We start from the raw sequence: 16,091 nt of genomic DNA, 5'->3' as shown, positions 1-16,091 counted from the left end.
TTCCAACTCTTACATTTCAACGAAAAAAATCCAAAATGAACTTTGAAACATTTTCAGAATTTAACAGTGACAAGGTAATCCACGATAAATCACTACTGAAATATTCCAACTCTTACAATTCAACGAAAAAAATACAAAATGAACTTTGAAACGTCTCCAGAATTTAACAGTGATAAGGTAAATAATGACGAAACACTACTGAAATATACCAACTCTTATATTTCAGCGAAAAAAAAATCCAAAATGAACTTTGAAACATCAAGAGAATGTAACAGTGACAAGGTAAACCGCGACAAAGCACTACTGAAATATTCCAACTCTTATATTTCAATGAAAAAAAAAATCCAAAATGAACTTTGAAACATCAAGAGAGTTTAACAGTGAGAAGGTAAACCATGACAGAACACTACTGAAATATTCCAACTCTTACATTTCAATAAAAAAAAAATCCAAAATGAACTTTGAAACATCTTAAGAATGAAACAGAGACAAGGTAAACCACGACAAAAGACTACTGAAATATTCCAACACTTGCATTTCACCGAAAAAATCCAAAATGAATTTTGAAACATCTTCAGAATGTAACAGTGACATGGTAAACCATGAAAAATTACAACTGAAATATTCCAACTCTTACATTTAAGAAAAAAAAAGTCCAAAATTAACTTTGAAACATATTCAGAATGTAACAGTGACAAGGTAAACCACCACAAAATAGTACTGAAGTGTTCCAACTCTTAAATTTCAACGAAAAAAAAAATCCAAAATGAAAATTGAAACATCAAGAAAATGTAACAGTGACATGGTAAACCACGAAAAAACACTACTGAAATATCCCAGCTTTTACATTTAAATGAAAAAAAAATCAAAAATTAACTTTGAAACATCAAGAGAATGTAACAGTGACAAGGTAAACCACGACAAAACACTACTGAAATATTCCAACTCTTACATTTCAACGAAAAAAAAAATCTAAAATGAACTTTGAAACATCTTCAGAATCTCACACACAAACACACACACACAAAGACACACACACAAAGACACACACACAAATAAAAAAACACAAAAACAAACACACAGACACAAACACACATACAAAAACACACAAACACAGACACACACACACACAAAAACACACACACACAAACAAACAAAAACACAAACAAAAACACAAACACAAACACACACACACACAAAAACACACACACACAAAGACACAGACACACACACACAAACAAACACACACACACAAACACAATCACACACACACAAAAAAACAAAAACACACACACACAAACACACACACACAAACAAAAAAACAAAAAAACAAACAAAAAAACAAACAAACAAAAAAAAACACACACAAACACACACACAAAGCCGGAAGCAACGGCTTTTCAATAGTAATGTTATGCCAATACTACTTTACTCATCAAAAAAATTGTATCTGAATCAAGAACAAGGGAGGAGTTCTGATTTTGTAAGCTTGTGTCTCTGGAGAATATCAAACATCCACTGGTCACAAAAGACGACAAACCAGTTTATCCTTGAAGTGACGTAACAAATTCTGGTAACCGACATCATGAGAGTCAGAAGGTGAAGATACTTGAGATGTGTCCTACCTATAGACGACCATAGACTCTCAGAATCCACTTTACACTGGCAATCACCAGAAAATCGTGGCTGGAGAAGACTCAGAAGCACACGGTGCCCGACATACAAGACGGTTCCTCACAACCTGCACACCTCGGTTGTACTAAAACGGTAGGCCATCATTGCAACAGCAAACCTGAGGGAAGATTGGTGGCTCCTCTTTGATGTCAGGTTCTAAGATGTCAGGCATCTTAGGAGGCACAAGTGAAAGTAATGTGTATTATCGGATGGTGATGAGATCAAAGAGAATAAAAAGTAAAGAAATATTTATGTACTTCTTTTTTTAAATTTGTTTTTTTTCTTCATTTTTATTTATATCGGAGCACTGTCGTGACATACGAGTTTTTGTTGTGTTTTGAATATGTATAACTTGCACTTTAGAAATTCCAATTGATAGACTTGAGGAACTGGAAAAAGGATATTCGTTATATAAATAAATATGTTCTTAACTTTTCTTCACAATATAACGGTTTTCTAGATCATTAAAATGAACCTAAAATAAATATTTATGTGATCTAATTCTTGCACTGTTGAATTGTCAATCAAAACGAGTGTCATTTAAGAATTGTAGAGGATTAAATAGAAGCCTAGAATTTTTGGAGGATTTTTTGAAAGAATCATCAACACATGTGTTAGAAATTTGTGAAACATTTCTCGATAAAACTAAAATATTTCAACATTTTGAAAGTTGCCAGTTTTTCCATTCTAGTTTGAAAAAGAATAAGAGGGGAGGATTTAGTAATTATAATTTAGATATTTTGCATCTTCTGGACGTAGTGAATTGATTACATTTCATCTATAAATCGTGTCTCGACCATCTCAATCTATCTCCTATTATATATCTATAATATCTATCTATCTATCTCCTATTCTATCTCCTATTCTATTATATATTATATCAATAGGAAGTAAGATAAAGCGACATTTTTCATGCAGCTGGATGTTTGACATAACATCTGTCAACAGGGTACCGAAAATCAACCTAAAAAACTTGGTTTGTTGATTTATCTTTTGAACTTTTTCCAACGTCTAAGCCCCCTGGGCCTTGTCGATTCTTATTTTCACATCTTCACTTCGCCAACTTTCGTACAAATAACACTAGCCACGTAATTGAAAGCTATCCACTTGATTCATCTTGTTGTTACTAGCCTCAACTATATTACCATAGTTTATTCCCATGTTAAGAGAACAAGTCTTCTTAATATTAACCAATCTAATCTTTACGACAGTCTCCGTCTAGAAGAGTTTGAACAAACCACACTCTTCTTCCTAAAACTACACTGTTCTCTCACTAGTAGTGTTTCTAGCTTCCTTTTGCAAAGTAAACTTTCTTTCGCTTCCAAATTGTCAAAAATTTTTAACTTTCAACATCATTTACTGTAATTTGAATATGGTTTAGCGTGTTTTCAAAAAGTTCTTCCCATCTCTTTTACACTTTCCGTTTACACTATTACACTTTCCTTGTAATTATTTGTGGCTCCACTTTTATCATTAATTGGGACAAGTGTAGACTGACTACTATTTTTAAATTTCTTAAGAAGCCAGTAAATATGTTTGCTATATATTTACTTTACTTTTACTTTCATATTATTTTCATAGGATCTCTAAAAAAATTTCTGTACACGACCCTCTTCTTTTCTACCAAGGTTTTACTAATATTTCTCGATATTTTTCTAACTTTCTAAACAAGAAAAAAAGTCCAAACATTTTAAATTTGTGTAGGGAACTTGTCTATGATCCTATAGCACTGGCACTTTTATAAACGCCAACGCAAGTTTTGAAGGAATTTCACAACTGATTATTGAAGAGTCGGTGTAGGTACGCGAACCCGTGGCAATCAGTTGTCAATTTGTGGTTGTGTGAGGAAAAAGCTGTTTGATTTAGTTTCTATTGGCTCTTAATTTTAATTCCCAACCTTTCACCAAAAAAGTTGTAATTTTAGGTCAATCTTAACACTGAGAGGCAGCCATTGGGGTATATTAGATATTTCATGATTTTGTTTTCACAACTAAGTGTAAATCACTAGTTGTCACCTCTCTAAGAATATTGGTAGAGTCATTGTCCGTTTTATATTCACATCCAACGGCTAAGCCCCTCAATTTCTTATAGGATTAATTAAAAAAAACTTTTCCCACAAAATAAGATGTTCAAAGAAAAGTAAAGAACTCCATTAAACAAAAACTGAGCAAAAATAAAATCAAATAATCTACCAAGGTCAAAAGTACCACAAATCAGCATCGATAAATAAAAGAAACCCAAAACGAACAGAAATTAAAATAAATAACCGAGTCAAACTCAAAAACAGCAGAAATTAACATAAGTTGTGGGCAAAACACTTATGCCTTCCCAAAGCCAGAACAAAATTTGCATTTAACTGGAAAAATATAACTTTTTTTTACTTTTATAGCTTTAATAAATCAAATAATTTTAACATTTTGATTACTAAATGTCAGTATATGTATATTAAACTGACAATGCACATTCATTTGTATTTTTTCAGTATTGAAATTTCAATTTTCAAAATTGCTGAAAAATTTACAGCAATTTTAACAACATACACCCTTTTAAAAATCTGGACACAACTGTTTACTTTCTATGATAGCTTGGATACACTTACGCTATTTTAATTTGGTTAAATTTTAAGAGCAGAAGCAGCCCCAAAACTTTGAAAATAAAACCCTCAGTCGTTCTTTGGATACTGCTGAGATGCCTTATTGGGAATTATTATTAAAACAGTGCATTTTGATTTCATCTTATGGCAACATTTAGTTTTTAAACATAAAGTCAAATGGGAGGGTGGGCTTGGGAGGGGGATTAGTTTTGCTCCAATCACCTTCGAATATTAAAAAGAGCATCAGCCCTTTCTATTTTCAATCGAATGAGCCCTTTTCGAAGTCCCTACGACAACTCCTTCGACACGAAGTGCCCTGGTCTAAACAACAACAACAACAAAAAAACAAGGCATTATATCCGTATTAATCTACACTACCGGTCTGTCAATCCTTCGAATCACTTTAGATTACTAAAGAGGGCCCTAGGCATATCTGCTTCCAATTAAGATACCTCTCATTGAGTTTGTATAGAATAGTTTTCTATAAACACTCCTTATGCCCCCAGGGCATAAATTACATCTCTTACCCCAAGGGCTGGTGGTTTTCAGCTTCTAAGACCTAATTTCTAGAACTTTCAACTACGTTAAATAAAATGGCTATCTCACCATTTTGATTCGATGTGTCTGGGAAAATTGTGGGCGTGAGAGGAGCGTTAGTCATTCTCCAATCACATTAAACTATTAAAAAGGGCACTAGCCCTTTTAATTCTCAATCAAATGAGCCCTTTTGAAGTTTCTACGACAACTCTTTCAATAAAAACCTTGTATGCCCCCAGGGGATAACTTACAACCCTCGCCCTGCACAGAACTAATTTCCAGAACTTTCTACTACGTTGAACAAAATGGCTATCTGAAAATTGAAAAAAATGGCTATCTAACCTCTTTTGTCTCTTAAAAACCGAACTAGAATTTTCATTTTCCAATCAAACGAGCCCTCTCTGAAGTTCATACGAGCATCCCTTCCATGACAGCTATATATGCCCCCCCCAGGCACATCTTACAATGCCAATTCCGGCCCCTGAAGGATTGTCTGGACCCCGGAGTTTTCGTTACATGATCTTTGAACCATTTTGAAAAAATTGGCCCTATCCAAGTTCTTATCGGATTGATTTCAGGAAAATAGGGCGTGGAGGGGGAGGGATAGTTGCCCTCCGATCTCTTTTGACTCTTAAAAAGTGAACTAAATATTTCAGTTTTCAATCAAGTGAGCCCTCTATGAAGTTTATACGAGCACCCCCTTCATAAGAACCATACAAGTCTTCAGGGCGTAACTTAGAACGCTTTCTCCCGGGCCTTGAAGGGTTGTGTCGACACCGAAGTTTTTTATCCAACCTTTGAAGTATTTTTAACAAAATGGCTATCTCAAAATATTCACTGGATGGGTTTGGAAAAAAGGGCGTAGGGGGGGGGGGGGGAATGGGCTTTGGATCTCTTTTGACTCTTAAATAGTGAACTCGAACTGTCAATTTCCAATCAAATGAGCCTTCTCTGAAGTTCATACGAGCACCCCTTTCATAAGAACCATATATGCCCTCAGGGCATAGCTTACAACGCCTGCCCCCGTGCCCTGGGGGGTTGTTTCGAGAACCCCCTACAACTTTCGGGGAGTTCTAGTTATTTGACTTTTAAACTATTTTTAACATAATGGCTATCTCACAATTTAAATCGGATGCATTTGGGGAAATAGGGATGTGAGGGGAGGGACAGTCACCCTCAAATATCTTTTGACTCTCAAAAACTGAACTAGAACTTTCAAATTCCAATCAAATGAGCACTCTCTGGTTTATACGAGCATCCCTTCTATAAGAACGGTGTATTCCCCCAGGGCATAACTTACAAAGCCTGCCCCGGGCCCTGAAGGATGGTGTCGACTCCGGAGTTCTCCTTATATGATCTTAGGATCATGTTGATCTTAAAGCTCTTATCGGATGGGTTGGAGGAAAGGGAGGGCTAGTTTCCCTTCGATCTCTTTTGACTTTTAAAAAGTGAACGAGAACTTTCCAATCAAATGAGCCCGCTCCAACGTTTATACGAGCATCCCTTCCATAAGAACTATATATACCCCCAGAAGTATTACTTATAACTTCTGCCCTCGGGCCCTGGGGGGTTGCGTTGACACAGGAGTTGCATTGAACTAGAACTTTCAATTTCCAATCAAATGAATCCTATCTGAAGTTTATACGAGTATCCCTTCCATAAGAACCATATATGCCCCCAGGGCATAACTTACAACGCCTGCTCTTGGGTCCTGGGGGGCTCTGTCGACAGGTAGAATTTATTAAATGATCTTTGAACTATTCTTAACGAAATGACTATCTCAAAATTTTTATCAGATGCATTTGGGAAAAAAAGGAAGTGGGGAGGGGGGGGGGGGGCTGGTTACCCCTCGATCTTGTTTGACTCTTAAAAAGTGAACTAGAACTTTCAATTTACAATCAAATTAGCCCTCTCTGAAGTTTATACGATCATTCCTTCCATAAAAACATATACACCCCCTGGGCATAACTTACAACTCCTGCTCCCGGGCCCTGGGGGGTTGTGTCGGCACTGGAGTTTTGTTATATGATCTTTGAACTATTTTTTAGCAAAATAGCTATGTCAAAACTTTTTTCGTATGCATTTGGGAAAAGAAGGGCGTGGAGGAGGGAGTTCTAGTTGCCCTCCGATCACTTTTGACTCTTATAAAGGGCACTAGAACTCTCGGTTTCCAATCAAATGAGCTCCCTTTGAAGTTCATGTGACGACCTCTTCCATATGAAGTGCCTCTGTGGGGGGGGGGAATAATAATAATAATAAAACATTGGAACCGTATAGCCTATACTATAGGCAGCGCTATAGATACTTTTGATAAACTTGCTCTGATATTCTTGCCATCTTATTATAAAAAAACGACTTAAAATCCTCATTTTAAGGCTAAAAGAACAGAGTAAAACTGATAATATAATATAAAAGCTGAAGTAATACGGTATCAGATAAAATTTCAGCCTTTTTTTTTACTTTGAAAACAATTTTTGCCGTAGTCTCAGAACAAAGAATTTTCAGCTTGGCGTTCCAGTCTCGTCCTTTTCCTCTAGAACCTACCTTGTAAAACTTGATCAGCTACATAAATCCCTACAACCCTTGATGCAGCTGAGCGTGAAAACGAAGCTAAGGCCAATTTGGGCTCCCAGAGTTAAAAAAAAAAACAATTTCGTCTTTCCCCGAAAATGCCCTGAATTTTACAGTGCTTGGTTAGACTCAATGTTAGAAGAGTGGAAGTGCTTGGTTAGACTGAATTTTTCAATTTTTTTTTTAGAGATCCTATGAGAATAATATGAAAGTAAAAGTAAAGGAAATAGAGAAGGTTTTTAAGCATGAAGTAATAAAGTATAAACTGGTGGCCACGAAAACATATTTACTGGCTTGTTAAGAAATTTAAAAATAGTAGTCAGTCTACACATGTCCCAATTAATGATAAAAGTGGAGCCACAAATAATTACAAGGAAAGTGTAATAGTGTAAAAGGAAAGTGTAAAAGAGATGGGAAGAACATTTTGAAAACACGCTAAACCATATTCAAACTACAGTAAATGATGTTGAAAGTTAAAAGTTTTTGACAATTTGGAAGCAAAAGAAAGTTTACTTTGCAAAAGGAAGCTAGAAACACTACTAGTGAGAGAATAGTGTAGTTTTAGGAAGAAGAGTGTGGTTTGTTCAAACTCTCCTAGACGGAGACTGTTGTAAAGATTAGATTGGTTAATATTAAGAAGACTTGTTCTCTTAACATGGAAATAAACTATGGTAATAAAATTGAGGCTAGTAACAACAAGATGAGTCAAGTGGATAGCTTTCAATTACGTAGCTAGTGTTATTTGTACGAAAGTTGGTGAAGTGAAGATGTGAAAATTAGAATCGACAAGGTCCAGGGGCTTAGACGTTGGAAAAAGTTCAAAAGATAAATCAACAAACCAAGTAGTTTAGGTTGATTTTCAGTACCCTGTTGAAAGATGTTATGTCAAACATCCAGCTGCATGAAAAATGTCGCTCTATCTTACTTCCTAGATATATAATAGGAGACAGATTGAGATGGTCGAGACACGATTTATAGATGCAATGTAATCAATTCACTACGTCCAGAAGATGTAAAATATCTCGATTATAATTACTAAATCCTCCTCTCTTATTCTTTTTCCAACTAGAATGGAAAAATTGGCAACTTTCAAAATGTTGAAATATTTTAGCTTTATCGAGAAATGTTTCACAAATTTCTAACACAAGTGTTGACGATTCTTTCAAAAAATCCTGCAAAAATTCTAGGCTTCTATTTAATCCTCTACAATTCTTAAATGACACTCGTTTTGATTGATAATTTAACAGTGCAAGAATAAGAACACATAAATATTTATTTTGGACTCATTCTAATGATCTAGACAACCGTTATATTGTGAAGAAAAGTTAAGAACATATTTATTTATATAACGAATATCCTTTTTCCAGTTCCTCAATTCTACCAATGGGAATTTCTAAAGTACAAGTTATACATATTCAAAACACAACAAAAACTCGTGTGTCACGTCAGTGCTCCGATATAAATAAAAATGAAGAAACAAAAAATAAAAAAATTAAAAAATTAAAAAAAGAAGTACATAAATATTTCTTTACTTTTTATTCTCTTTGATCTCATCACCATCCGATAATAGACATTACTTTCACTTGTGCCTCCTAAGATGCCCATGACATCAAAGAGGAGCCGCCAATCTTCCCTCAGGTTTGCTGTTGCAATGATGGCCTACCGTTTCAGTATAACCGAGCTCTGCATGTTGTGTAGAACCCTCTTGTATGTCGGGCACCGTGAGCTTCTGAGTCTTCTCCAGCCCCGATTTTCTGGTGATTGCCAGTGTAAAGTGGCCTCTGAGAGTCTATGGTAGTCTATAGGTAGGACACATCCCAAGTATCTTCACCTTCTGACTCTGATGATGTCGGTTACCAGAGTTTGTTACGTCACTTCAAGGATAAACTGGTTTGTCGTCTTTTGCGACCAGTGAATATTTGATATTCTGCGGCGACACAAGTTTAAAAAATCAGAACTCTTCTCTTGTTCTTGATTCAGATACAATTTTTTTGATGAGTAAAGTAGTATTGGCACAACATTAGTATTGAAAAACTGTTGCTTCCGGCTCAGAGAAAATCTCTGAGATTTCCATGCTTGACATAGTTTTTGAAGGCACCATTAGCCTGTCACGGCTGCATTGTCTGTTTGAGGATACTTCTTTGGTATTCGAATTTAGGGAGAATTCAGTTTTGAATTTAGGGGATGTGCATGAAGTCTATGGCTAGCATTCGAATAAGCGTTATGATAAGCAAAATGGCTGTGGAACATAAGTGACTGCAACTGAAATAGAATACTAAATTGGTGAACAGGTTAATAACTTAGTCAAGAAACATCATAAATACTTTAATAAAAAGATATTTTGACCGAACTGAGAACAGGCTCGTGTGCATGAGTAGGGTCTTCGAAATTAAGAATTATGAAATACATAGATATTACGTTTCACTGCTAAAGTATTATTTGCTCGCAGGTGTGGAATGACAACCAATAAGTTTATCCAGGGGCTACAATTTCGTGGATTCAAGTATTTAAAACAACTTGGAATTTATACAAACCTGTAATGTGTTGGAAGATTTTTTATTGCAGACGCTGCTGCTACGTTTGGGATTATTGCCTTTTTATGCGATTTTCTTGCCATCTTACTGTAAATAAGCCACATAAAATCCTCATTTTAAGACTAAAAGAACAAAGTAACAATGAAAATATAATATGAAAGCTAAAGTAAGACAGTATCAGATTATATTTCAGCCTTTTTTTACTTTGAAAACAATTTTGAAATTTTTGCCGTAATATCAGAACAAAGAGTTTTTAGCTAAGAGTTCCAGTCTCGTGCTTTTACTCCACAACCTACTTTTTAAAACTCTTGATTAACTACATGAAGCCATGCAATACTTTGTCCAGCTGAGTGTGTAAATGATGCTGGAGCCAATTTGGGTTCCAGAGTTTTGAAAAAAAATTCATTTTGTGTTTTCCCAAAAATTCCCTGAATTTTAAAGACTTGTTAACAAACTTTGAAAGTCAAGAGTGGAAGTGCTTGGTTAGACTCAGTGTTGGCACACATAGTAATTATGAAAAGTTCCCAAAATTCCTTTCACCACTTTTAAAACGTGTTCAGATCATCTTACTACAGTTTGATTTTAGCCAATCATCTTTGATATATTTGTTCACCCGTCCCCAGAATCTAAATCAATGATGAACACCCTTTTTTGACAGATCCGTCCAAAAACAACTGATTGTCATTGCTGAAGATTCTGGAATCCTATGCTAGAATCTGTCAATGAAGACGGAACTTTCGGAACTCCAAAGTAGGAACAATAGGACGTCACTGAATACTAAAGTAGGTACAACATGGTCTCGAAGCCTCTATTAAGAAAACATCTGATTTCCTTGATTTATGGAAAGCAGTTATAAGAGTGATACCGAAGTAACAACTTTTTCTGCTTATCTGACGGAATAGCAAAAAAAATAACTCTAAGTACGTTTTATGGCGTTGCAGACCTTGTAACTCACAGTTGCTCCGTAGTGAAAATAAAAAGGTACAAAAAGTAGTGAGCAATATTAGGTTACTATAAGCTACAAAGGTAAAAAAAACTCTGAACACGTGCTTTAAACTTTACTCATGATAGAAACAACTAGAGGATGGGTTCACCCCCTTAACTAAACTACTTAACTAAACTACAGTGAGGTTAACCTGTTTTTACTATACTCTTGCGAAAATCGGAGTGTGGAATGTTTGCTTCAATATTTAATACAAAACAAGCTTTTGAACTGAAGGAAAATAGCAGTGTTTAAACTCAAAACGAACAGCTTCTGCATTAAAGGTGACTGCCTTCCTAATTCCTCGATAGATACGCTAAAGTTTTTACTGCATTAAAAAAGCTTTTTATTACAATTCAATGGCCTGTTTGTTTCAGTATTTGATCTTAAAGAACTTTGACAAGAAGTTAAACTTTTGCATAATGAGCTAGGGATTGAGCGGGCAGCCCTCCTAATGTACTAAACAATTTTGCTTGCTTTAAGTTTTAATGTTGCCCCTTAATGGTTTTTGTTATGTGTTAAATTTCTGATCACTTTTCAAACCATGTCCAACAGTAGTAGTGCAGCTATAACGAGAGAGAGCGGGCCCCATCCTTTTTGCATGTATCAATGAAAGGTAGCGGGCAGTACTCCCTTTCTGTGTTAATCTAAGGTATCAGACAGATAGAAGTCACCATGCCTTAAAAAGTCATATCGTTGGTTGGTTTTTTATGTCGTAATGAGAATCACCATACCATGAAAATTCGTGCTACAATGCATTTGTACTAAATTTTATGTTTCAGAGATACATATTTTTTCTTATTTGGGTAATTCTCAACTGTGTTCAGTATAATACACAGCTACCATTTGAACAGTGTTGTAAGGTCCCCTACCCCAACCCCAAGGACCCCCTCCCCCCAACTTTTTGCCCATCCCACCAACTCCTGAGCCTACCCCCCCCCTAATCCCCTCCCTCTGATCCCCCCCACTTTTTTTTAACATGATATATTTTTTCAACTTTTTTTTACATACTTTGATTTCTTTGAAATAAGAAATAAAATGGAATATGTATGCTGGTCATTATTTTTTTTTGCTCAAGTAGAACAGAATATTTATTGTGCGCTAGTTTGCTAGCAGTTTCATGAGGAGAAAAATCAGTTTAATTGTTTCACGAAGCGAAAAAAACAAAATGAACTTTGAAATATCTTCAGAATGTAACTGTGACAAGGTAAACCACGACAAAACACTACTGAAATATTCCAACTCTTACATTTCAACGAAAAAAAAAATCGAAAATGAACTTTGAAACATCTTCAGAATTTAAAAGTGACAAGGTAAACCACGACGAAACACTACTGAAATATTCCAAATCTTATATTTCAACGAAAAAAATCCAAATTGAACTCTGAAACATCAAGAGAATATAACAGTGACAAGGTAAACCACGACAAAATACTACTGAAAGATTCCAACTCTTATATTTCAATGAAAAAAAAATCCAAAATGAACTTTGAAACATCAAGAGAGTTTAACAGTGACAAGGTAAACCATGACAGAACACTACTGAAATATTCCAACTCTTACATTTCAACGAAAAAAATCCAAAATGAACTTTGAAACATTTTCAGAATGTAACAGTGACAAGGTAATCCACGATAAAACACTACTGAAATATTCCAACTCTTACAATTCAACGAAAAAAATACAAAATGAACTTTGAAACGTCTTCAGAATGTAACAATGATAAGGTAAACCACGACGAAACACTACTGAAATATACCAACTCTTACATTTCAATGAAAAAAAAATCAAAATTGAACTTTGAAAAATCAAGATAATGTAACAGTGACAAGGTAAACCGCGACAAAACACTACTTAAATATTCCAACTCTTATATTTAAATGAAAAAAAAAATCCAAAATGAACTTTGAAACATCAAGAGAGTTTAACAGTGAGAAGGTAAACCATGACAGAACACTACTGAAATATTCCAACTTCTACATTTCAAGGAAAAAAATCCAAAATGAACTTTGAAACATCTTAAGAATGAAACAGAGACAAGGTAAACCACGACAAAAGACTACTGAAATATTCCAACAATTGCATTTCAACGAAAAAAATCCAAAATGAATTTTGAAAAATCTTCAGAATGTAACAGTGACATGGTAAACCATGAAAAAACAATACTGAAATATTCCAACTCTTAAATTTCAACAAAAAAAATCCATAATGAACTTTGAAACATCTTCAGAATGTAACAGTGACAAGGTAAACCACGACAAAACAGTACTGAAATATTCCAACTCTTACATTTCAACGAAAAAAAAATCCAAATTGAACTTTGAAAAATCGAGAAAATGTAACAATGACATGGTAAACCACGAAAAAACACTACTGAAATAATCCAACTTTTACACTTCAAGGAAAAAAAAATCAAAAATTAACTTTGAAACATCAATAGAATATAACAGTGACAAGGTAAACCACGACAAAATACTACTGAAATATTACAACTCTTACATTTCAACGAAAAAAAAAATCAAAAATGAACTTTGAAACATCTTCAGAATCTCACACACAAACACACACACACAAACACACACACAGAAACACACACACACAAACACAAACACACATACACAAACACACAGACACACACACACAAACACACACACACAAACACACAAACACACACACAAACACACACACACAAACACAAAAACACAAACACAAACAAACAAACAAACAAACACACACACACAAACACAAACACACAAACACACACACACAAACAAAAACACACAAACACACACACACACACAAACACACAAACAAACATACACACAATCAAAAACACACACACACACAAACACAAATACACAAACACAAACAAAAAAAAACAAATAAACAAACACATAAAAACACACACACACACACAAAAACAAAAAAAAACACCAAAAAAAACACAAACACACACACACAAAAACACACACACAAAGCCGGAAGCAACGGCTTTTCAATAGTAATGTTATGCCAATACTACTTTACTCATCAAAAAAATTGTATCTGAATCAAGAACAAGGGAGGAGTTCTGATTTTGTAAGCTTGTTTCTCCGGAGAATATCAAACATCCACTTGTCGCAAAAGACGACAAACCAGTTTATCCGTGAAGTGACGTAACAAACTCTGGTAACCGACATCATCAGAGTCAGAAGGTGAAGATACTTGAGATGTGTCCTACCTATAGACGTCCATAGACTCTCAGAAGCTACTTTACACTGGCAATCACCAGAAAATCGTGGCTGGAGAAGACTCAGAAGCACACGGTGCCCGACATACAAGACGGTTCTACACAACCTGCCCAACTCGGTTGTACTAAAACGGTAGGCCATCATTGCAACAGGCAACCTGAGGGAAGATTGGCGTCTCCTCTTTGATGTCCTGGGCATCTTAGGAGGCACAAGTGAAAGTAATGTGTATTATCGGATGGTGATGAGATCAAAGAGAATAAAAAGTAAAGATCATGTTTTCTGTTAAAAGTCATGACTGTTTTCATGGTATGGTGATTCTTTTCCTGGTATAAAGTTACGAAATTCTGTCTGTTAAGCAATATGTTTAGGCGTGTTTTTTTTATGTTTGACCTTGAACAAGGGTATAAAAGCTCTGACAATGAGTTATTCGAACTGTTACGATTGTTTTAATGTTGGATATGATTCTTCATTATGGTATGATTAAAGGCGTTGACAGAAACGAAAATGGTAAACCATCTGAGGGAATGCTAACTCCTATTCAGAGATGCATATTTTTTTTTATTTGGGCGATTCTCAGCTGTGTTCGGTATAAAACACAACTACCATTTGAACAGTGTTGTAAGGTCCCCTATCCCAACCCCAAGGACCCCCTCCCCCCAACTTTTTGCCCCTCCCACCAACTCCTGAGCCCAAGCCCCCCCCCTCCCAAACCCCCTGCTAACCCCCACCCTCTGACCCACCCACTTTTTTTTTAACATAATATATTTTTTCAACTTTTTTTTACATGCTTTGATAACTTTGAAATAAGAAATAAAATGGAATGTGTATTCTGGTCATTACTTTTTTTGATCAAGTAGAACAGAATATTTATTGTGTGCTAGTTTGCTAGCAGTTTCATGAGGAGAAAAATCAGTTTAAATGTTTCACGAAGAGAAAAACCAAAATGAAATTTGAATATTCTTCAGAATGCAACTGTGACAAGGTAATCCACGACAAAACACTACTAAAATATTCCAAATCTTATATTTCAACGAAAAATATACAAAATGAACTTTGAAACATCTTCAGAATATAACAGTGATAAGGTAAACCATGACGAAACACTACTGAAATATTCCAACTCTTACATTACCACGACAAAACACTACTAAAAGATTCCAACTCATATTTCAATGAAAAAAAACAAAATGAACTTTGAAACATCAAGAGACTTTAACAGTGACAAGGTAAACAATGACAGAACACTAATGAAATATTCCAACTCTTACATTTCAACAAAAAAAAATCCAAAATGAACTTTGAAACATTTTCAGAATGTAACAGTGACAAGGAAATCCAAAACAAAACAATACTGAAATATTCCAACTCTTACATTTCAACGAAAAAAATACAAAATGAACTTTGAAACATCTCCAGAATTTAATAGTGATAAGGTAAATAACGACTAAAAACTACTGAAATATACCAACTCTTATATTTCAACGAAAAAAAAATCAAAAATTTACTTTGATACATCAAGAGAAAGTAACAGTGACAAGGTAAACCACGACGAAACACTACTTAAATATTCCAACTAATATATTTCAATGACAAAAAAAAAATCCAAAATGAACTTTGAAACATCAAGACAGTTTAACAGTGAGAAGGTAAACCATGACAGAACACTACTGAAATATTCCAACTCTTACATTTCAATGAAAAACATCCAAAATGAACTTTGAAATATCTTAAGAATGAAACAGAGACAAGGTAAACCACGACAAAACACTTGAAATATTCCAACTATTGCATTTCAACGAAATAAATCCAAAATGAATTGTGAAACATAGTGATAAGGTAAAACATGACGAAATACTACTGAAATATACCAACTCTTACATTTCAACGAAAAAAAAATCCAAAATAAACTTTGAAACATCAATAGAATGTCACAGTGACAAGCTAAACCACGACAAAACACTACTTAAATA

The sequence above is a fragment of the Artemia sp. Qi Xiang Cuo genome, chromosome 18 (genome assembly GCF_049724085.1).
Source record: "Artemia sp. Qi Xiang Cuo chromosome 18, ASM4972408v1, whole genome shotgun sequence".
Taxonomy (NCBI): Eukaryota; Metazoa; Arthropoda; class Branchiopoda; order Anostraca; family Artemiidae; genus Artemia; species Artemia sp. Qi Xiang Cuo.
Note: the sequence above shows the minus strand (reverse complement) of the source record.